Here is a 24,336-nt window from a genome sequence, read left to right as displayed (position 1 = left end):
GAGTATTTACAGTAGAAGGATGTGTATGTGGGATTTACTCAGGCACAAAGGAATAATCTCCTATGCCTGGCTTTGGCAAAGGCTTCACGGACAAAAAAGATAATATCAACTTATATCGACTTGAATCAACACTGCTTACAAAAAAATGATCCATTATAAGATTTACAAAGTGAGTATTTAATTTTATTGCATTATATTTTGCTAAAGTTAATGTTATCTATTTCCTGCACATGTAAACAAGACGAAAATCTACAACCATGATATTAAGAGGAAAAGTGGAAAGTGTTACATTTCAGCATGGGCACAGTTCACTAAGAAACGCAAGCTCTCAACAGTATTAGCTAGATCCTACACACACACACACAAACACACTCACATGAATCTCAGATGGTGGTCTAGCAGCAATAGCCAACAATGGAAAACATTCTCTTTTCCTTAGGGAATTGTGATTGGGAAGCTGATTAAGCTTTCTGAAGCCCCTATTAAAGTCTCTACAGCACATTAACCATCAATTCTCTGGACGCTATGACAGCAGATTTAAATGTCTCCCTAAACTCTGGACATGTTGAACTGCAGGGGCGCACCATGCAATTTGTTTATAGTTCTGGTTTGTAAAGCATAGCGCTAGGTTAGCTACGTATTATGGTCCAATAATTAATGTCAGATGAGTTCGGGTGTAATTTTGTAACCTAATCAGCTCCATAAAGTATGGCAGCTTTAACAGCTGGTGCCAATCCAACTGTAACTCCCCCCGTCAAGGACAGATAGTATTATCTTTGCCTGGAACAATGGCTGGCTTTAGCAGCGACTCTGTGTATGAGACAGAGAGAGCAAGTGGGTAACCTGTGGGCTGCTTACATTGCAAACAAAAGCCAGCTTGTCTTGGGATCATTGAGAGGAGAAAGTTAATTTTTACACCGGTATCGATGGCTGGAAGGACCTGAATATAAAACTCTGAGAGGAAAGGTACAGTATGAGATTTCATCAACAAGTCTTTCACTGCTCACTCTATGTAGCATATGCTGTAGCCTGTCAAATGTGAAAATTGTAAAAGTTACTGCGTACTGATTTTATAGCTCTCGTGACATAAATTGTGGGGTTTTTTTGGATAGTATGTACTTACATAATAGCTTGTTCATTTAGATGTACAGTATATCTCAACTGTCAGTCCAGTACCTCTATGAAGCATCCATATGTTGTGCAGGTTGTCACAGTCATATAGGTGCTGATTCAGGTACCAAAGTCAGTAACCTCAGAGAGAGTCAGTGTTGTTTGCTTAGTAATAGCTCTACGATATAACTCCCACATTTGATGTGTAATAATTAGTAAGCTTTACAGGTGTTTGTAGTTGTTTTTATTCTCTGGACAGAGCTAGCTACTTCCTCCTGATTCCAGTCTTTATCCTATTGTAGGCTAACCATGTCTTGTCTCCAGCTCCCTACGCTTAAAAGGAAAGTGAATAGGCACATTTTCTAACATTTCGAACTGTTCTTTTAAATGTAATTTAAAGGTAAATGGCTAGATGCCACTGAGGTAAGTGAGAACATTTCTTTTATAATCATTAAATCCTATCTTATTTAAGAGGTGTTCAGCCATTCTCCAGTGTATTCACTACGAATTCCAGTGCACAGGGTCCCAGCAGGAATATTAACCTAACATGCACCCCTTTAAGGAAATCCACACAAACGTGGTTAACACAAAAACTCTGCACAAAAAGGACCAGCCAATGATGGCCACTGCGCCACCCTACCATCCAGGTTAAGTATGTAATAGAATGTTTCTGATTCTGGAAGGCAGACATTTTTGACTGTGATATAAATTTCAATTTGCTTTAGATTTCTGTGTGACTGCGGTGGGCACAGCCAAGCTACAAATTGCCACCTCTGCTTCATCCTTCTCAACAAGCCCAAAGTGGCTGACCAACTGCGTCAGTAGGCAGAGGCTTTATTTAGAGATGACCATTGTGTCAGACTGTTTGGCCATTTAACCGTTGGCAATGTTCATCTTACTGTAATAACAGACCAGCAATAATTTGTGGCTTGAGCCTCCCATCATTTTCTCATTCCTCACCCAGGCCAACACCAGCCCACCCATCAACCCACTCCCCTCGTCTGAAAAACAAAAACAACAGATGGGCTGTGCCAAGGAGACTGTGACTGCTCCTGGCCATTACCACAGTAAGGAGCCAGAGGGGTGGTGGGAGGGTAGAGCTGCTTGGGTTGCAGATATGTAAAGTAACCTGGTGGCAAGGAGAGTCTGGGCTGTTCTCCCTTGCATGTCTTGTTCTTGCTGCTCTCAGCACCTCATAATGCTCTTATAATTACATTCAAACCCAGCTGAATCATGATTAGTTGATCACAGCATTTTATGTTCTGGAGCACCAGCTAGGTGCAAGTAGGCTAGTAGTGGAAGAAGTACTCAGATACTTTACTTAAGTAAAAGCACCAAGACCAAAACATGTACTTTATTACCTGTCCTGCATTCATAATCCTCTTTCAGTAAAATGTCTGTGAAAATTCTCAGTCATCCAGGTCATAGTTATCCAAGGGTTAAAATCAGATCCTCCTCATTTTAACCGACCTAGGATACTTTCAGTAAAAGCACAGTTTTGTTTTTGTTAAATGTACTACTTTTGTTATATAAAATTGCCCCTGTGATTAATATATTATTATGCATTACATCATTAATGCTCATGCAATGTGTAAGTACCAGTTAACTTTTGTAGTCGAGATGTAGCTAGTTTAACTACTTTATAGAGTTTGGTAGTTGAGTCCAGTGGTTCCCAACCTTAGGGTTGGGCCGCCTCCAGAAGTCACAAGATAAATCTGTATTAATGTTTGAAATATTCTCTTATCTTTTTCTTTCTTTTTGTTAAATATGAGAGAGTTTGACCTCTGTGGGCCTCAAACATTTATTGAAGCAGTTTGAGGTAATTTAGAGGACAAACCTCTCTTTTTTGGACCTGCTGACAACCTAAAGTCATCTAAAATGTGACATGGGGCCCATCTTTACATATTTGTAAGGGGTCACAAGCCAAACACTGTATTTGAAAATTAACCAGTATATGTATGTACTCCACTATGTAGTGGAGTAACTTAGAAGACTTACTTCCCCCTGAAATGCAGTGAAAAAGTATAAAGTAGCACAAATTGAAAATACTCAAGTACCAGTGTCTCAAACTTGTACTTGAGTAAATTGGACACCACTAAGGCCCCATCCACACTACTCCGTTTTAGTTTACAAATGGAGAATTAAAACAAATACGATCTCCGTCCACACCAGCGTTTCTGCTGCGTATTGGAGTTGATCTCCGTCTACATTGAAACATCTGAAAACGCACAGCTAGGATCTGTTCTTGTGCACTGGGTATGCGCGTGCCAGTGTAAACATGAAGCAGATGGTCTATTCCGTTGTTACAGAAGATTTGGCGAATAAATAAATAAATACAGATTAAGCATCAGACCAGTTTTTTTGTTGTTTCATGGATCAATAACGAGCTGGGACTGTTACTGAATGTAACACGGGGGTGTGGTGTCAGAAAACAGACTGGAAGTTGTTGCAAAGTAAACAGCGACTTGCACAGTAGCCTACAAGTGTAGGCAGATGAGTGTTATTTGCAAGCTAATGTAAGCTGCTTGAGTTGGGTAGAAACGTTGACTTTTTAATGATTCCAGCAGAGCTAATTAGTCTTTTTATTGTAAATATGATAAGGAAAAATGTAAGACTGTTTATTTTAAATAAAAATATGATGTCAAAAACCCGGTCAGCAGCATTGTGTTTCTGCTTTGCAAGACCCAATCAGAGAGCCGAGCGTGAGCGGCTGCGTCATCGTTTCTGAAGTTCTGAAACGCAAAACGGGGCCGGCCGCGTTTCCAAACTTCTTTCATCGTTGTAGTCTGGACGGGAGGTGCAAACGTAGCAAAAGGTCTCCGTTTTAATTAAAAAACGCAGTAGTGTGGATGGGGCCTAAGGCTAACCATATCTATTTACTGGAAATTCAAGGGTATTAGGCAAACAACAGAAGAGGTAGATTACTGTGATTATAGTTACACATTTTACTTCATACTTCATATGTTCATGACTATGTCATGGTGAAATATAAAGTGTTGGCTTGTGAAAACACTCCACCAGAACTGAGTCTGCTGTATGTATATTACATATTTCTATGTTTCAACCACTTGCGTTGGTGTCTGGAATTCGTTTGTTGCTATGTGCTGGTGTGTGATTTTGGTTTGCATGGTGTTGTGCCTCATGAGGACTTGGTAGGAGCTGGCATCACACATAACCTCATTTTACTCCAGCCGAAAACCCAGGGACTCATCTGGGATGAGAAATGGCATGAAATACCCCATATAGTAATGGCTCTGTTGGGGTTGATGACATTTGCACTACATAGGAGGTCTATCTATTTCATCCTCCTGTAGTCATTTTCCTTGGGTTAATATTGAGGAGTTCTCATCAGAAAAAGTTGTAAAAAATGACTGGAGACTGGAAAAGATGAAACAAAGCCTGTTAAAGACTGGGTATATCTTAGACTCAGCTGATCAAACACTCTTGGTGCTTTCCTACCATTGGGAGACCGAAAATAACATAATTTCTTTCTGTTTTTCACCTGAGGGAAAGTGTCACATTGGAAATAACTATTTAACCAAATGGGAGAAAGGGGCCACATGACACATCATCATCATTAGAGGTGTGGGAGAGATCTTTGTGGAAGGCAGGTCTTGAATCCACCTTGCTATTGTCATCAGTCATCTCTGGGGGTGTTTTCATCCCTTGTCTCTCTATCTCAAGCTTACACTCCACATCCCTGCCGTCTCCCTGTCCCTTTTATCCCCACGCTCACTCAACAACATCTAAGAATTCAAAAAATAAATCAATAAAGTGAAGATATGAGGGAAAGCTGGTGACTTCCACGTCTCTCGTCTATACTCCTTCCCACAAAGACCAAAGGTCGGGGTTCCTTTGAATCAAACAGCTCTTTTGTTTCTATCCAGGAGATGAAGTGAGAGAACTGAGCTGGGTTCAAGCTGCTCCTGGAACATTTTGCTGCTCTCCTTCAGCGGCAGAAACCTTGGTGGTGCCAATTACGCAGCTCTAACTGCTACCATATGTACAATTATAACCACTTACAACCACCAAGGCCCTTTTGGTGGGCAAAGAAAAGAGGGAGATAAAGTACTTGGCAAAATAATGAACATTCTGCAGAAATATTTATCTGTTTCAGCTTTAAACTGTTTTTTTTAATATGTGTATTTTACTGTTTCTAAGACGCAGATTGTGTGTTCTGAGCCATATAAACCACTACAGAAGTTAGTATTTTTTATAAGCTAATTATAGCCCAAACATGTGCACTGAATAAGATGGGGTGTATTGATTTTCATCCAGCTCATTATTGAGGCCAATTGAAGGAACTAGATTCTTTCCTCTGCTCCAACAGTGGAAAAAATTCTAAATAAATTACTAACCCGTTTTATTTCTCTTTTTGAGGACATAATGTTCATTCAAGTTGACACATAGTTTCCTGAGCCGTGCCGGGAGGTATACAACTTCATCCATCTTGTCAAAAATATTTTACTTGCCTTCGTTGATTCGGTGGAGTTCTTGAGAAGTTTTAGAAACAGATGGGGCATAAGAGATAGAAAGAAACAGAAGCATCTGTTTCACATGTTTGGGAAGTCCCCTTTCCTGTCATATTCTCCATTTCTTGAATGTTTTCCGTAAATTCCATTAACCTCTGATGATTTAGAGATGAAATGTTGGAGGTTCTGATCTGTTGATAGTTAGCTAAGCCCTGTCCCTATTAGTTACTGTTCCTACAAGCTTTCTGTTCTAGCCTGGCACATTACAAAGAAAACAGTGGTAGATACAGTCTATGGATAGACCACTTGAAATTCTTGGTGCATTTTTGAAACAAGGGGTAATGTTTTGCTTGCTTAATTTCAGACAGGTAGACAAAAGCAGCCTCTACTTTTTAGCCAGCTGAAATCATATTGACACTGGCAGATTTATGAGCTAGGTAATTAAGCTAATGTAAGCTGCTTAAGTTGGGTAGAAATGTTGACTTTTTAATGATTCCAGCAGAGCTAATTAGTCTTTTTATTGTAAATATGATAAGGAAAAATGTAAGACTGTTTATTTTAACTCACCCTGTTTGGCTGCTTAGCTTACTTACTTAACATTACAAGAGAAAATGCTCTAAGAATGAGGACTGACGAGTTTAGCAAATGTAACCCTAACTTACACTGCATTCACGTGCTTCTCCGATGGTCCCATTTCCTGAGTTGTGAAGTCATTCTTACGATTTCAGTGTGTTCATGTGCTTTTAAGTCAGAATGTGGAAACAACATGGATGGTACTACAATGTTGGATTGTCATTGTTATTGTCATTCAAGTATGCTGAAACAGTTAGAAGCTTTCTATTACGAAGTGATTTTTGACCTAGAGTTGTTACCGCACCAGTATATTACCTGAAACCACTACAATATTGCTTGTACTGCTAATAAATAACTTTCTTAATTAATCTAGACCACTCTACATGGACAGCAAACTAAGACCATATTACAAATGACACGTTAGAAAAAAATGTTGTTCCAACTTCAGGGGGCACTCAGATGAATTTTCCCAGTCGGGAAATCATTTTTATGATTAGTCCGACACCACATGAATGCATCGTTACCTCTTGTAACACTGGCTGGGGTGTAAATTTCCCAAATGCAATAAATAGAGGAACAGAGCTGCTAACATTAGCCCAAACTCTGATAGCGCCCAGGAACAGCTTCTACACAGTGACGAAATATGACACAGCAGATGTGCTTATCATGATCAGGGCTTTGTTTTACATAACCTTTAACCTCACAACCAGTTAGTAATTAGTTATGCAGTTACGTAACGTAACATGTAACATGTTACGTCAGTAGTAGTAATCTATTAATAATTACTAGGCAGTAAGATAATTAGCTGGACATGCTAACTATTGCAGCAAATAAACACTGTTTAATGCATTCCATGTATGGTTATGTAAAGGCTAAATAGACATCTCCTATCCAGTATTACTGTTACTACAGACCCATGTACATCACTTCGGTATGTTGACAGACTTACCACAGTCATGGTTGTTAAGCTGCTAAGCCATTAAAGAATCCAGCTTCTTCTACGCAGAATGAGATAATGCAAGGTAATAGTGCCTCTGTATGTTTCTCTGTCACCTTATATATTATTACAGATGCTTCTCATTCTCTCTGAGGTCCACACTGCGTCATCCAATGATTCTTCTACCTGTGGCAACAATGATTATAGGGTGTGTCAGTTATTTGGCAAAGGACGAATACAAACATTACATATTTTTGTAACAATAAGAATCTTTCACAGTAGTCCATGCAGTGAGACATGATGCAGTGTAATGGAGTGCTATGGATGTGGTCATCTTTATTCAGTCCAGCATGGCTTTATTTCATCCAGCATTTTCCAGCATTTAGACTTGTAAAAAGATGGAAAATAACCCAACATCATGCTTAGCTATTGCCACAGCAATGCTGCAATACATTTTTAATGGAATGAATGTGCTGTCTGTTGGCCACATGGTAAAATATATGCAGGCAAGCACCCCCGCTACAAAAAGTAAGGCTATGCAAGCAAATAAAAAGCTGACTCAGCCAGACTGTGGCTTACAGGTGTGCGATTGTGTTTATAAAAGGTGGACAGCATGTTATTACAGGTGTGTAACCACATATTGATGTACCCTCCCTCCTTTGCTGACAGGGTGGTATATGGTTCAGTCTCTTCTGAACCCGAAGGATGGGTGAACACACTGCAACCAGTCACTGTAAACTAAGCACCGCAGAGTATGACATATTGATTTAGCCTCAGTTTCGTGATTAGGAATGTAATGACTGAAAGGGGCTCCGGGAGTTGGTTCATGATCCTAAATCACTACACTGAGGGGTGTGATAAATATGAATGAAGTTACCTAAGGCCGTCAATAGGAAGAATCCTACAAGTTGAACATTTTACAACTTCTTGATCTTTTGTTTGAGAGGAAAAGAAATAAAATGCACCCTTATATTAGAATTAGCCAACTCTGTGTGGTTTTCTTATCTCGCACTGCTGATTTAAAGCAATACATTGAGGTCAGTGGTGCAGTCATCAGATGGATCATAAAGCCCAGCCAAAGTGATGAGCAAATAATTGTCTTGAGATTGCTGATCATAGGAGGAAAGGGTACCAAATATATTGCCTGGAGAAATACAAATTGTGCTTTTATCTTAACTTTGTAGTATGCATAAGTAAGAGAAGTAATTCATTTATCTACTTAAATAAACAAAATGTTTGGTATGAATCATTAACCAGTATAAATTCTAACGAGTTGCTGTTAAATTGAAGACAAACTGTATAAAAGATACGAGATGAGAACATTGTTCATTGTTATCAGGTTGTGTTGAGTGTACTTTTTAGAAATATATAGTTTAAACCTAAATTACTCAAAATATGAACATGGATATGACAAATAAAACACTCACATATTTAGCAATTAGACTCAAACTCAAGAGTACACCTTTAGTACATAATTGGTTAATTACGTTCCCTACAGGTTGATTTTTTACCTTGTAGGAATATAATATAGCACCACATGAAATGCACTGTGTATAATGAACTTTGCAAAACAATTAAAACTAGTAACATCATGAATTGCAGTGGAGTAAATCCAAACTCCGAAGTGTTAAAGAGAGGACCTTAGTTCACCTGTCAATGGGCAAATCTGGTCTGTGAAGGCATCTGTGGCCTTTGCAGACTGTTATCTGCATGTGTCTCCACAATCTAAATTCTCTTTTTTCCCCAGTCCAATCTGGAGGAAGATAATCCTTCCAACTGACACTTCTGTCTCACGAGGCAGGTCTAAGAACAAGTATGTGCCACTGAATATTCAAACTTGGAAATGTCGAGTGTTTCTGGTGCCATGTTCCAATATTGTTATGACTCACAGTATGGGTAAGGCATAACAAGTGTGTAATTCCAAAACAATTTTTCCGCTCTAAGTGAAAGCGATATTAAGGATTCATCTTTTTGCATAGGTTGATCCATTTGATCACTCCTTTCTAAAATGAATACATTATATTTAAACTTGGCGCCTGGAAATATCAGTGATTGTTGGAGCTATCGCTGACATCTACAATTGCTTCTTTGTGGTTGGCTTTCTGTAACCAAACATGTTTAAATGGTTTATTCAGTTTTATAGCCTGCTTCTGTGCCATTTAGAGGGGCATTATGGAGTTTCCAGCGGCCACTAGCCGTGCGGTTTTAAGACTGCAACCAGGCGTGTGCTCGTACACGTGCTCGCTTGAACTCATGAGCGAGCATAATCCGAAACACTACCACTTTCATACAGAAATCCTGCAAAAAACGCATAAACACCTGCATGCAGGCTGTGGCTTTTCACACAGCCATGTTCAGGCTCTGTTACTTCATTGTTTCCGTTTCAGAGGCAGCTCAACACCGGCTCCGTAACGTTACTTCATTCAGCGCAGCGAGCCGCATGCTTTCAGTAACTAACGTTATCTTTATTTTCTGTGTATCTTTGTACCTGAGTATCGGTAAAAGGCAATAAATCTAAATTGTATGTTACTAAGCAAACAGCGGCAGGTCCGAACTAATATAGCGTTAGCTGGCTGCTCCTGGCTGCATCACTATAACGTTAGGATAGTAAACAAATCGTTCCACATTTGCTTTTTACCATTACATAATTTCTTGCAGGCTTTGACACTTTGACATAATACCAGTGGTACACAGGATAGTAATACGGGTCATGTTAGTTGGTGAATTAACTTAATGTGGAAAGCGATATAACTTTGCACCGGATAACATAAGCAACTGCTCGGTGTTAGAGCTAAAGTGACTTTCTCTGTTTCTCCAGCTTTACTAATGCTCACTTTGTTCTTACTCGACATCACCTGAACCTGTTTGGTCTGATGGGCTTCAGGACATGAACCTTTATTGTTGTTTTCTATCCTTACGTGGAGCCCGTGTTTTGCTGTAAGCTGGTTGTTTTATGGTGTTAGTGGACCGCATGTCGTGAGCTGCCGTGTTGTCACTGTAGTGTGAGAGAGGCTTGGGAGTGCGCACAGAGGTGAATCTGACCCGGAGACCTCACATTAAAAGCAGAATAGTGGCTGATGCAAGCAACGGAGAAAACAGGTGTGTGTTTCATTTCTAAGTGAGTTTTGAGCCCATTGACAATAAGGCAATGACAATTTGATTTATTAAAATCAAAAACTTACATATAGCCCCTTTTAACCTCAACATTTCTGTAAAATTCATGCAAAACGCCTATTCAAGGCATATCCAAAGTAAATTGAATGCAGTTGAACCATTTGGAGTATATGCATGGTTTTGGGCTTCTCTGAAAGATAACACTGGAGTGTCTAACCCAAAAGTCAGAATTATTGTAAGTGTAAACACACTAAAACTAATATATTTTTCTATATTTGCTAACAAATGCATGCAATTATAGCTGGGACTTATTAGCTGGAAAACACTGTAGGACCACAAGATAAAGCATTACCTAGTCCTAGTTTAAATTGCATACCAATACCATGAAAAATGACTATTTTACACAGGTTTTTCTGAGTGTATGTCTTAGCGTATTTTTTCTAAAACAGCACCCCTTGCCATCGGCTGCTGCTGCATCGCTCTGTATTAGCCGGTAGCTTGACGCAGATGTGTTTTTTTGCTGGTAGATCATGAACTTGGATATCGTTATTTTCAGAATATTATTGGCTACACGAAGTGCCAGTCATCGGCACAATTGCTTGCAATTGGCTCAGCCTACCCACGAAATAATAGGGGCTGTGTTGTGGTTTCGGACAGAACGGACCCAAACGCAACGCTTGGTTTATTGAGGGAAAAAGGGAAGATGAGGGGCTGGAGGTAAAAAGGGGGAAGTTGGACGCCGGCAGACGCGGGTACGAAGGACCGAGGAGCCAGCGGGGCTGGAAAGGTTCCGGTGAGGCGACCGAGAGGGTTGGAAGGAACGAACTGGAATGCTTGGAAGACTGCGGGGGCGTTGGTGAGGCATGACTAAATACTCATAGTGACCGGGGGGGGGGGGGGTTGAAAGCGGTTTTCCATTCGTCCCCCTCCCAGATCCGCACCAGGTGATAAGCGTTTCTTAAATGTAATTTGGTAAAAATAGAGGACCGGGAGAGGGACTCGAAGACGGAGTCCATGAGCGTGAGGGGTACTTATTTTTTATGGTGATGGCGTTGAGCCCCCGGTAATGGATGCAGGGGCGAAGGGTTTGGTCTTTTTTGGCAAAGAAAAAGAAGCCGGCCCCTAACGGTGAGGAAGAGGGGCGGATTATGCCGGCAGCCAGTGAGTCTTTGATGTACTGCTCCATAGACTCTCTCTCCGGACGCGACAGGTTGTAGAGGTGATTTGAAAGGAGGGGCGCGTCCGGGAAGAGGTGTATTGAGCAGTTGAGGGCGGTGGGGGGGTAGAGACAGGGTCTGGTCCTTGCTAAAAACTTGAGCGAGGTCGTGGTAGACGTGGGACACCGGATAGGTCGGGAGGGACGGCAGGCCAGGTAGGATTACCAGGGGCTTGAGCAGACAGGAGGCAGGAAGCATGACAGAGGGAGCTCCAGTTCCTGATCTTCCCCCGCGACCAGTCAATGTTAGGGTTATGGGTGGTTAGCCAGGGGAGACCGAGGACCAGAGGAGCGGCAGAGGAGGAGATCAGGTGGAAAGCGAGGGACTCGTGGTGGTTCCCAGACGTGACAAGGGGTAATGGCAGGGTGCGATGGGTGACGGTGGTGAGGGGTTGGCCGTTGAGGCCCGTTGCGTGAAGGGGGGCATCAAGAGGGACCTGGGGGACCTTGAGCTGACGAGCGATTTCGAGATCTAAAAAAATTTCGTCAGCGCCCGAGTCGATGAGGGCCCCGAGTGGGAGGGTCACACTCCCCCAGGAGAGGGAGGCATCGAGCAGAGTTCGAGGATGGGGTGAGGGAACTCTGCTTGCCAGTAGCCCCAACCCTACTGGCGAGCTGGCATTTTTGGAGGCGACAGCGTGGATGACTTCCAGTGGAGTGGGGTCGGTGGAGGCGGGGCAGAGAAGGAGAGCACGCTGGGTCCATTATGGCTTGATCGTTCTGTTGTGGTTTCGGGCAGAACGGACCCAAACGCAACGCTTTTGGGACAGTTTTTAAAGGAGGTTTATTGAGGAAAAAAGGGAAGATGAGGGGCTGGAGGTAAAAAGGGGGAAGTTGGACGCCGGCAGACGTGGGCGCGGAGGACAGAGGAGCCGGTGGGGCTGGAAAGGTTCCGGCGAGGCGACCGAGAGGGAGCAGGAAGCCAAGGCGAGAGGGGCAAGGAGCGTGGAGGGAAGCCGGGGGAGCGCTGCAGAGGCGAGGCGAGGGGAGAAGGCAGGTAGGCGAGCCCAGCTGACTGATCGGATGACGGAGGTGAGTGGACCTGGCGGGGAGAACAGAAAGAACAGTCAGGGTTAGATTTTAGACCAATTTCAAAACTGCCTTTTATTGCAAAGATTTTAGAAAGAATTGTGTCCAAACAATTGCTCACTGTACTGGAAAATAAATTATTTGAAAGAAGAACCAAGGAAGAACCAAAGCACTGAGACTGCCCTGCTTAAAGTCACCAATGACCTTTTAATGTCTGCTGATGATGGTATGTGCTCAGTCCTGGTACTCCTGGACCTTAGTGCTGCTTTTGACACCATTGATCACAACATCATGTTAGACAGACTGAGGCACTGGGTGGGGATCTCTGGTACTGCCCTAGAATACAAAACAAATACTGCCATCTACAAAAATTCGATCTATGTTAACTCTTAAGAACACCGAGACTATTTTACACGCCTTCATCTCATCACGCCTGGATTATTGCAACAGCCTTTTCACTTGTTTAACCCAAAAATCTACTGATGGACTCCAGACGAAAGAAATATGACCACCCCTATTTTAGCTTCATTACACTGTCTCCCAGTATGTTGTAGCATGGCTAAATTAGCTATGAATTTTAATAAATTTATGAATTAATACCCAATTATGAATTTTAATATTAATATAAATATTTAAAAAATATTTTAAAAAATTTCTCGTTTCGGGGCACCACCGGAGTTGTTATTATCCTAGAGCCTCCGGACCTCTAGGTAGCTTAATTAATTATACAATTGTTACTAGTGATCAGTTAGTTAATAATTGCTAAATTATCTTAAATCAATCAGTCAATCTCATATCTAAAGGGTCAATTCTCTTGGCAGGGACGTGGAGATAGTCAACACACACAGTTCTTGATTACAGTGAATTTATTAACTAACTAATGCGATATAAAAGGGTGGTTAAATGCAGGGAAAATAAACAATGGCTGAACAATGAGAAATGGAGGTTCGATTGTGGGAAGATCTGACTCATACGGCAGAGGAGAACTAATGAAAGTAAGCTGTGAGTTTAGGAGTTAAAAGACAACATTATGGGACATCCCTGATCACAGAATGTTTGTTAGGTCTTACGGCTTGTCGACGGCCTGCTTTGGCCTGTTGCACGGGTCCCACGCTAGCTGCCCGATCCTGGCTTTTTGCTAGGGATTCTCCGGGGTTCTCCGTGTCTGGCAATTCGTCTGTTTTCAGGTTTCCTTCGTTGCCGCTGGCGAGACCACGTGGCTTGGTCTGACCTCGGTGAAGTTGGCTCGACAAACGAGCTTAAAAGTGAACTTGGGCGTTCCTGAATTAGTCCAGTGTAACTTGACGGACTGAAAACTTTAACAAAACAAAAGAAAGAAAGAAAATAAAACAAACTAAAGTTGCTGTTAAACGGGGGACAAATCAATGTCATGGCACTTCGCCAGAGAAAGGCACGCCAGGAAAGTGACACAAACACCACAGGACAAGACAAAAACATCACAAGCACCCAGCACGCGAATCCCAGAACAAAACAAACACTCAAACAATCATCACGGCCGGGGGTTCGTGACAGATTTGCTGGTTTTCTTTTAAATTATTTTCATAATTCAAATATATTTTTTAATAATCTACAGATTTTTTTGGCTCTGGGTAATTGTGATGGCGTTTCTCAATATTTTAAAAATCTAATTATTATTGTTACATGAGTAATAATAATATAATGTGTTGCATGACTACTATGTTTTAATAAATTTATGAGAATTAATACAAAATTATTTTAATTTTAATATTCTCTGAATATTAAAATTCAGTCCTTTGTTCCCCTGAGGGAGGGCTTGTCTCCGGTTTCCGGAGAGACCGTCTTTCTTTAGACATATTGAAAGTTAATCAAAAATCTATTTGCACGTATTGTAATAAAATATCTTCCCACAATCTTCAATCAACCTTAATAGTCAAACGGTACCGTTCTTAGTTTTAAGCACTTGATAAAAAGGAAAACAATTCAAGTCAGTAGTTCAACCTTAAGGTTAGCCTTTCAGAATTACAGATGAGAGGAACTTAACTAGCTTTCTGGATATATTGGCTGTTACACGTTCTTAGAGAATATAAGCAAGATACACGAATGCCATCAGATTATTGGACAGGATAAATACAGAGTGACATTTATACATTAAACGGCATTTCAGACGATGGGATGTAATACTTATTTTTTCCACTTGGGGGAGCTCGGGTTACATGAGGATAACTTTGATTAACCCTAAAACAATCTTTGCTGAGGAGCTGGGAAATTCAGTCAATTAAGTTATTTTATTATTAAATTTGAGCTGGAAAATTAATCGGGTATAGGATGACATTTCTTTATCATCATTTCTAAAGGAAGTGTCAGAAAGTGTTGTGAACAAAGCATTGGTTACAAATAAAATTAAAGCTGCAAGCAGCGTTGGGCGGGCCCTCGCACTTGTAGCGCGTCCGGGTGTGAGCCGGCCGCATTGCATATTCTGGAGCTCTGCCGGTGTGGCTGTGAATTTGCTACGCGGTTCCGACGCTGCATGAAGGTGTTATATGTCACTTCCTGTGTCCCCTATGTGGAGTTACACAGCACTTGCCGCTATAAATATAAATCGGTATTAGCGTGTAGATGTCTTCGGGGTGGGAGAGTTATCAAGCACGTAAAGTTTTGTTCAGATGTGAGCATCTACACTGAAGTTACAACAACTTCCTGTGTCATGGCGAAGAGTTGATCTTTGGCGCCACGCCACGGACACGCCCATTGACGAAAACTCACAGATAGCACAACTTTTCATCTTCAATGCCTTTAGAAGGCACAGCAGAAATTTGAAGTCGGTCCGACTAAATCCCTAGGAGGAGTTCGTTAAAGTACGGAGTGTGTAAATCACCCAAAAATTGCCGTAAAATTCAAAATAGCCGACTTCCTGTTGAGTTTAGGATATGGGTTCTTGAGGCTTTTTTGTGCGTCCAGACATGATACATGTCCCCAGAAAATTTTGTGCATGTAGGTTGAACGTGGACAAGGGGCTAATTTTTTCCAATTTTCTAGGTCGCGCTAGCAAGTCATTTTGCCACGCCCATGCGCGAAACCCATAAAATACGAAATTTTTCACCACTTCTGACATGTGTGCAAAGTTTGGTGAGTTTTCGGGTATGTTTAGGCCCCCAAAATTGAGCTTTGCAGAAAATAAATAAATAAATATATAAATAATCTTCAATAGGGACCTCACACGGTTCGTGCTCGGGCCCTAAATAAATAAAAAATCCTTACAGTTTCAATAGGGACCTCGCACAGTTCGTGCTCGGGCCCTAATGAATAAAGTCAGGTGACCTTGCTGAAAATGAAAACACTGCAAAATTAACTTATTTAGATTCTTTTCAACAACAAATAACAACAACAACAACATGGTAACATAACTACTAAAATGGAGTGGGGAGACCTTGTTGAGTAACTTAAAGATTATTTAATTAGACAAGGTAATGCTTTGAGTTTTGAGGAGACAGTACTCTGTTTACACAAATGAATTTAGGGCTGTAGTTTCTCCCAAATTTACATCTGGCTGTGAAAAAGAGAATATCCTTTGATGTGAGGTAATCAAACAAAGAGGAAGGTCAGTTGCCATGGTTACGTGTGTGGGGGGCAGTTTAGGGTTTCCTGCCCTCTCTTAAGAAGAGTTCCGATAGGCTGTTCAGGAGAACACTAATCTCTGGTCAGTGTTTCTTTGTCATTTTAACAGTCAGGCACCGAGCGTTATCTCGCTGCGCCATCAGAGGTGGCCAGTTTTACGATCAGACTGCCCAGAAACAGCACTTAGGGAAAGCGAACCTTTCACCTTTTCCTTTGGGGTCTCTTCAGCCGTCTGTTGAGTTGATATCTCACCCCCTCTTTTTCTTTTTCCCAGGGAGAGAGAAAGAATTTGGAGTAGTCAAAATTTATTTGATATAAAATGCACAAATCCACACTGTTGGTACACTACAAATGGTTTACAGTAAATAGCATTAGCATTTTTCTGCATTGAATACTTTTTCTTTTAATACTTTGAGTGCATTTTCCTGATTATACTTATATACTTTACTACTTTATGTAACATCTCCAATGCAGGATCTGAATGCTTCCTCCACCGCTGCTGATGAATGTGCCTTTGTGACCAATAAACCATATTGACATTTAAGATTCAACCTTAGAAATAAAACAGATAAAATACATTTCATACAGGTGAAACAGAAACAGAAGAGTCTGTCTTCATCTGTTATACACAGAAAGTTTCCTTCAGCTTTTCTGCCAAGGAAGGATGTTATTTCAGACCAATTTCTCAAAGTCCCGCGGTCTTGCAGTTTGTTCTGTGGTACGTCATGTTCGACTCTTTCAGCGTGTGTGGCTTTTCATATTAAGAAAGAGCACATTCACACGCTGCCCTGAAGGTGTGCTGTCAAGAGTAAAAACTTTGTCTGTTTACGAGAACATGTTTTATAGAACTGGAAGCGGGACAATAAAAACCCTTGCAGGGCTGGACTGGAATTAAACAGTGCCACATACCACTGTGATAAACACACTTACTGTACCTAAATCATAGTTTACTTAGAATGGTCTGCTTTTTCTCTTACTGTCATTTTTTTTACTGTTTTCTTTCTTCTCTCTCAGCTGTGTAGACAGTGAGTGGGATGTTTTTCTTCCAGCCCTGAGGTTACCTTGGCAACCCAGGAGAAAGAAACGTGATCGAAGGCTGTGCAAACGGAGGTGTAGGCCGAGTCATGTCTTTTACAAGCTGCAGGGTCCATCTCTGAGCCAGCCGGCCCAGTCAGCCATCCAGCCAGCCATATGTCAGGAGACATGGGCACCAGCCAATAGTCCTTTCCAGTCAGGGCTTTCAAACCGAGACCTGCCACTGCTCAGGTCCTCCTCAGACAGACTGTCAGCGGGTGCAGCTACAGAGAAAGTTAATGTGAAGCATCAAATCTCAGGAGGACCCTGCTGGCTTCATACACTATGACAAATCCTACGCCCCCATGGCTCTCTGGTTTAACAACTCTGATGTTATTTAACTTTAATTCAAAGCCATAAGTAGAGAATAATTTCTTATTAAAGACAGGGTCATTCATGTGTCTTTAATATCATATTATATATTTGAAAGATATAAGATGACCACCATTCCAACACCTGTTTTTGGAAAAAGACTATCAAGCAGCTGTTATTATTTTTCATACTGACTGTTTGAGCTCCTCATCACGGCATTCAGTGACAGCTGAAATTCTCGTTTCCTTAAAATGGGCTTCACAAACACTTACAGGACTGACTAAGCAGGAATTCAGACTGAAAGTTAAAACAGTGCCGGGGAGCTGTGTTGGTGTGGAGCATGTTGTTTAAGGTATGAATAAGACGATACAATTTGATCCAGTTAGAATAACAGATTATGTGGCGTAACTGTAAGACTACATCCTACATTTTCAATTTCCGTCCACACCAGCGTTTTAGCTACGTATCAGAATTGATCTCCATCTGTGCTAAAACGACTGAATATGCACATGAGATGAACATTCATACAAATCACGTGACCACTAACGTACACTGGGAATACATGTGTTGGTATAAACAGGAAGCAGATTGTTTACCCGCAGAGCATTTGACGATAGAAAAGCTGGTAGCAGAGACATCATGTTAGGATTTGGTTTTTGTACTGTTGTTTTTCCGGTGTTTATTTGATATTGTCTTGGTTTGGAGTTTTGTAATCTAGTTTATTATTTTGGTTCTTTCGTTTTTAGTTTCTTAGTCACTGTCTTGTCTCTCATCTTAGTTCTTCTTCCTGCACCTTGGTTCTTGTTTTTACTTCAGGTTCCTTGTCTACATTATTTTGGGTCTAGTCTCCTTTGTACTTTAGCTCTGTGTTCTCCTTTTGAGTTCTTGTTCATTGTACATGTGTGTTTCTGTCTTATTGGTTATTCTCTCTGCCCCATGTCTGCTTGTCTAGTATTCAGTAACCTTGCCTTGTCTGTTACTCCAGTGATCCCTCTGCATGTCTGTCTTTGTTTTCCCCTTCTCTCTCTCTGCCTGTGTGTCGCTCTCTCTCTCTCTCTCTCTGCCTCTCTCTCTGCCTGCCTGCCTGTCCCTCGTTAACCCTGATCTCTGTCACCTGTGTTGCTCCCGCCCTGCTCGTTACTCCCTGTGTGTATATATACCTGGTGTTTCTGTCTTGTCTTTCATTACTTTCTATGTGTGTTATGATCCCTCGTTGTAGGCCTACGCGTCGTGTTTCCCTGCACCAATGGATTTCTGTTTGGACAGCTTTTGTGTTTCTGGACTTTGTCATCAGCCACTCAGTTTGTAAGTGCGCTCGCTTTTTGTTGCCTTGAATAAACCGTCTGAACTTTACCTGCTAGCCTACGTGTCCTGCATTTGGGTCCAACAACTTGCTCAACTCTGCCATAACCACCACTCAATGTAACACATCAGGGTTGGTAATGCTTGTAATTTGTTCAATTGATTCACAACAGGTGGTCCAGGCTGATTTATGTTTACTTCTGGAGAGGGGTCATGTCATGACGAATCATGGATATGCCATGACTGATATTACCAAATTAGGAAGCCAAATGTAAGTGTCTGTGTCACTTTTTTCAAAGTGCTCCCTTTTCACCTGTCAATTCCAGAGTTTTAATTGAAAATGGGGTCAGTAGTGTTTTTAAACTTATCCATTTTAGGTGTTTGGATTCATCATTGCTCTGTGGATGGCAGGCATAAAAATGGCAAAAGTGCTGTTTTAAAATTAAAAACTTAATAGTGTGAATGTAGCCTAAAATACACACTATAAACTGCCTTGCTAACCTAGCAACATTAAAGCTACAAACAACCCATAATACAACTTACTGGTACGCTCTCTGCATTAGCAAAATACAGTGATATTGTAAATATACAATTGTGTTACTAACTCCCCTTTTTGAACAATTTCCAGATTGACTATAAACTATATCAAGCTCTGACAGGCAATACTTCAGATCAATTGTTGCTGTTAATTGTTTTGGTCTTTTCATGGGATTTGCCGTTAGAGCTGCAACAATTAATCGACAATGTTTGTTATAAAAATTTGTTGACCTGAAATTTCATTGACGCGTCATTAGAGGCAGTTTAAGGGGGAGATGGCAATCTCCTTATGATGAACATTCTGGTTCATTTCTAACAGCAGTACACTTCAGGAAGTGCTGGGGGCAGGATTGCTTCATTTGTCTACCATGACTACTTAACTGTAAGACTACAGAAGAAGCATTCATGCAGAAGTGGAAAGCAACAGAACGAGGCTAACAGCAGAATGGTTTATTGTTACAAAGTTTTGTATGCTATTTCATCAGTAAATACATGTTTGAGAGAAATCAACTGTAGAATTTGAATATTTTCAGTTTTACAAACATTGATGGCAAATCAAAAATGTGTTTCAGGTTTGAGAAGCTCCACAAGCGGCAGCAATGTTAGCGGTGCCTGCCGGTCACGCCCACAGAGCCCTCTGGTCCCAGTTACACAGAGCAGTAACAACAGGAGAGGCCACAACTGCAAGATAGTTTCCATGTTCTGTCTCTAAAATCTGAGAAATGGATTATTTTAAAGTAACTCAAGAAACATCTGGCTCATGATGTAGCCTACAGAACATTCTCTGCTCATAAACTTATAAACACTTTGGGGAAAAAAAATTTAAAAAACAGAAGTATTAGGAAAGTGGATTGTTGCTTTATTCTGAATAGACATTAAATTGTTGTTGTACAATTATACTATCAGATTGTGAGCGTATTGTTTTGGGTGATAAGGCCTGGCTGTTATCTTGGAACAGCCTCTCTATAGTTCTCTGCATTCTTGGTTTTGAGGTCTCATGGATGATGCTGGCTGAGAGAATGCTCTTTTAGTTGTGTTAGCACACACGTTAAGTGCCATAGTAAATCAGTGACTCATAGGAGAGCCTACGCTGTCTTGTCCTTTTCCCCATTTTCTTCCTGGTGGTGATGCTAGTGTTCACTCTGAATAGTAAACCTTGTTCACGTAATGGTAACGTTGGCTAGTTAGGCTGTGTGGTGGACATCACTAATTCACTTGAAAGATATTTAATTAGGGTTAGGGGGTGACAAAAATAATCGTGACTAGTCAACTTATCAAATTAAAAGATTAGTCGACTACGAAAATAATCATTAGTTGCAGCTCTATTTGCCATCAATGAGAAAATATAAAATCACCAGTCTTATCATGGAAGAACACTTTAACACCTAGCCTGGTCTAGCATGGTAGTGATCTGACTGCTACTTTTTTGGTCTTTTATTGTAGTGAGTTAAATCTGACACTATTTTTTTTTTTTCAGTAAAACCTTTAATCACATCACTGAACTTTCTGGTTTATTTTTGTATGAATACCATCTGAATGAAATCTCTACCAGGTTTAAATTATAAATCCTTGGTTCTTCTCTCACAGAAATCAACTTTTCATCCAGCCTTTTTTAGCGCTCCCTAGTGACGCATATATACCATGGCAAAGGCTGATTAGGGCGTGACCCCACCTGTTGCACTCATTAATGTTAATTGCATCTTTCTCCCTCAATCAAATAAGTCGCTGTGGCTTTCTTCCATGATCCTAATTATATTTCATCCCCCTCAGAGCTATTTAAGGCATTTGAGAGTGACATTTTTTTTTCTACAATGTCACATCACCCCCATCCCACTCTCCACTGCCTCACCACTCTTTCCACTATCCAAATGGGATGCCAGCACTCATGCATTTTTAACAAGAGCAGAGGAATATGCTTGTTGGAAGTTTTACTTCTGTGTGTACTGCGTATTTAGTCTGTCATGTGAGTACTACTCGTTTGTAAAAGAGAAATGCCAGTAAAAGGGGCCAAAGAGCAGCACCGACTCAGCTGAACGCGCTGTTTTGGACTCACTCAAGGTCCTTGTTGGATGGTAATGTTACCTTGCAGCTATCTAAATGAGCCACAATGTGTATGAATGTGGAATGAGCCACACATGACATTCACAACATCCTGTGTCAGATCATCCTGACCTTGTCACTGTGAATAAACTTGTCTGTACAAAAAAGGTGTTTACTGTGTCCTTGTAAGGTCATCTTGCCTTATGTCATCTCCTGAATTGTCATTGAGCAAATCGCTGTATGCTGGAAATGGAGAGAAAAGGATGAGCTTTTAGTAAAGAAGACCCTTCTCATTTCAGAGAGCAGATGGCCTAAAAAATAGTCCGCCTTTATTCTGGTTTTAATATCATCTTCACCCAAAAAAGCTTATGGGAGATGAGCTACAGCAGCCGACAGTGGTTATGAGAAATTCCAAGGTGATGTTTTTTTTTTTATGGCTGAATGTGGGGAAATTTGAGGTCTGGACCATGACTAAACTGAATACAAAAGACCTTTTTAGATGAAACATGAAAGGAAAAGATGCATCCACTACTGTCGTTTGTTACCTTTAAAACAAAGCACATTTCTAAAGAGCCTGCCGCGGTCACACGGTAAAGATAAAATATTGATGTTGAAATAGGGTGTGAATTAGTGTGGACTGCTAAACTGTGTGCTTGGATTAATAAATTGTGCAGTTCTCCAGGATATGCATATCTGACATTCAGAATATTTGTAATTCTGAAGAAAATGTAAAACAACTAAGTAATGTAATTAAGTGCCATCCCAGACCAATAACTGCTATCAGAAAATACTATCTGCCATATGCTGCATTTGGTTCCCGTTTGGTTTTCAAAGCATGAGTTAAATGATCTGAGTATTGAGATCATGATTAAAAAATGTAAACAGACTTTCACAGTGTGCCTGATTGTGAGGAGGAGGCTTTGTATAATATCTCAATTTTTCTGACACCAGTTATTAATCTGTGCATTCATTTAATGGATATTAAGATTAAGTAAATTACATTACCCTCTTACCCTCCCACCTGTCATCATGGCAAGTCAATGCAAGGATGCAGAGAGACGCGATATACCCTCGGGAGGTGTGGAGGATGCGTTGGCCGTGACGTGAAGGGATTCATGTGAGAGTTGGAGATTCATGTTTGATGGCTTCAGACAAAGTGCTTGTTGGATCGCCAACTAGTGTTTGAAACTCCCTTTCTGATGGCAAAATAAGTGTTGAGAACTGCGTCTAACACACAGCCACTTTACACAGTATGTTGGCTTTTCACTCGCCTTTGAGGCCATTCGCAACAGGTATAAATACTTTTGCCGTTAAAGATGATTGGATAACGTGCTGTACAACCTAGTTTGTTGAGGATTTTATCTTCTCCATGAACCTATCATGACGGTTTCAAATAATGAAAATAATCATTTTCAGAGATAACTGACTAACTTTTTCAATCTGTGTTCAAATCCGCAATCTGTGTGAAATATTTATTTTCTATTATATGACCATTATACGATCAATAGCTTAAGTAAACTTTAATACCTCCATATTGAAGAGTATTAGGTTATATGCATGCAAATGAACGGTATCTGTTCAATGTCTACAAATGATTTCTCTAATGGAGAAGAGTAAACTTCAACTGCTATTAAAGCTGGTGGTCCACTGGGTTCATTGGGACCACATCCATTAGATCAAAGCCATTTATCCTGGCAGACAATTCATTAGATAGCAGAAAGCAATCAGACTGTGTATCTGTAATTAACAGTCATCTCTCTGATTGCCTCCACACCATTAAATAGCACACCAATATGTGGGCCCTTTATCCCTATTATGCACTGCTTAATTAAAAATGCAAATTAAGCTCCTTCTAATTACACATTAACTGACATGGAACTGGACAAAGCAATGTGTGTGTGCGGGCGTGCAGGGGTATGCGTGTTTGGGTATGTGTGGGGGTGTGCATGTGGGCTGTGTTATAGGAAGGTGAGTAATCGAACTAATGGTTTGAGTCGTGAGTTGTGCGGTTTTATGAAAATTAAATTGCAATGAAGGACAATTAATGAAACTTTGTTAATGCCAGTCAAACTTTAAAGGGTGAAATTAATCCCTACGCTGAGTCTGTCAGTGGCTGGTCAGTGGTTGACATATCAAGTGCTTACAATTCTGTGGAAGCAGTCCATCCACTGTAATATGTCTCAAGGGTTACTGCCCAAACGGACCTAATAAGTTAGTCAAAATGCCCTGAAGTGCACTGTTCAGCAGGGAGCTGTATATTGGAAGTGATTTTTAAAAATGCCACAACCCTTGTGTGTTGCAGGGATTGTCTTATAAATGTATGTTACAGTGGGGGAAAAAGTATTTGACCCCTTGCTGATTTTGCAGGTTTGCCCACTTACAAAGAATGCAACAATCTACAATTTTAATCATATGTACATTCTAACAGTGAAAGACAGAATCCCAAAGAAAATTCCAGAAAATCACATCATATGAATTTATAAAAATGACCATCTGATGAGGAAAAACAAGTATTTGACCCCCTACCAAACAGCAAGTATTCTGGCTCCTACAAGCCAGTTAGTCTTTCTTTAAGACACAGCCCCAATCCCAACCAATTATCTACATCAAATACACCTGCCTCACCTCGTTACCTGTATAAAAGACACCTGTCAACACCCAAACAACCAGCATCCAACATCACCACCATGGGCAAGACCAAAGAGCTTTCTACGGACATCAGGGACAAGATTGTTGATCTGCACAAGGCTGGGATGGGCTACAAGAGAATCGGAAAGCAACTTGGAGAGAAAAGATCAACTGTCGGTGCAGTTATCAGGAAATGGAAGAAGCACCACACCACCGCCAACCTCCCTCGGTCTAGGCCTCCACACAAGATCTCGCCTCGTGGGGTGTCCCTGATCATGCGAACGGTGAGGAATCATCCCAAAACCACAAGGGGGGAACTGATGAATCAACTGAAGGCAACTGGGACCACAGTTACAAAAGAAACGGTTGGTAACACACTACGCCGTCATGGATTG

The 24,336-nt window shown here is 40.9% G+C and overlaps 1 protein-coding gene and 1 long non-coding RNA gene across 2 annotated transcripts in view; one reads left to right on the top strand and one right to left on the bottom strand.

Annotated features, from left to right (window-relative positions):
• The window catches only part of zgc:162396 (uncharacterized protein LOC555292 homolog), a 122,283-nt gene that overhangs the window by 37,314 nt on the left and 60,633 nt on the right, over window positions 1-24,336 (bottom strand). The window lies entirely within an intron of this gene.
• Window positions 828-20,172, top strand: LOC123973782. Its single transcript, XR_006825698.1, has 5 exons — window positions 828-966; window positions 2,075-2,177; window positions 17,063-18,739; window positions 18,910-19,007; window positions 19,846-20,172. It is a non-coding gene; the product is annotated as an uncharacterized LOC123973782 (long non-coding RNA).

The sequence above is a fragment of the Micropterus dolomieu genome, linkage group LG07 (genome assembly GCF_021292245.1).
Source record: "Micropterus dolomieu isolate WLL.071019.BEF.003 ecotype Adirondacks linkage group LG07, ASM2129224v1, whole genome shotgun sequence".
NCBI lineage: Eukaryota > Metazoa > Chordata > Actinopteri > Centrarchiformes > Centrarchidae > Micropterus > Micropterus dolomieu.
Note: the sequence above shows the minus strand (reverse complement) of the source record. Positions and strands in the feature narration are given on the sequence as shown.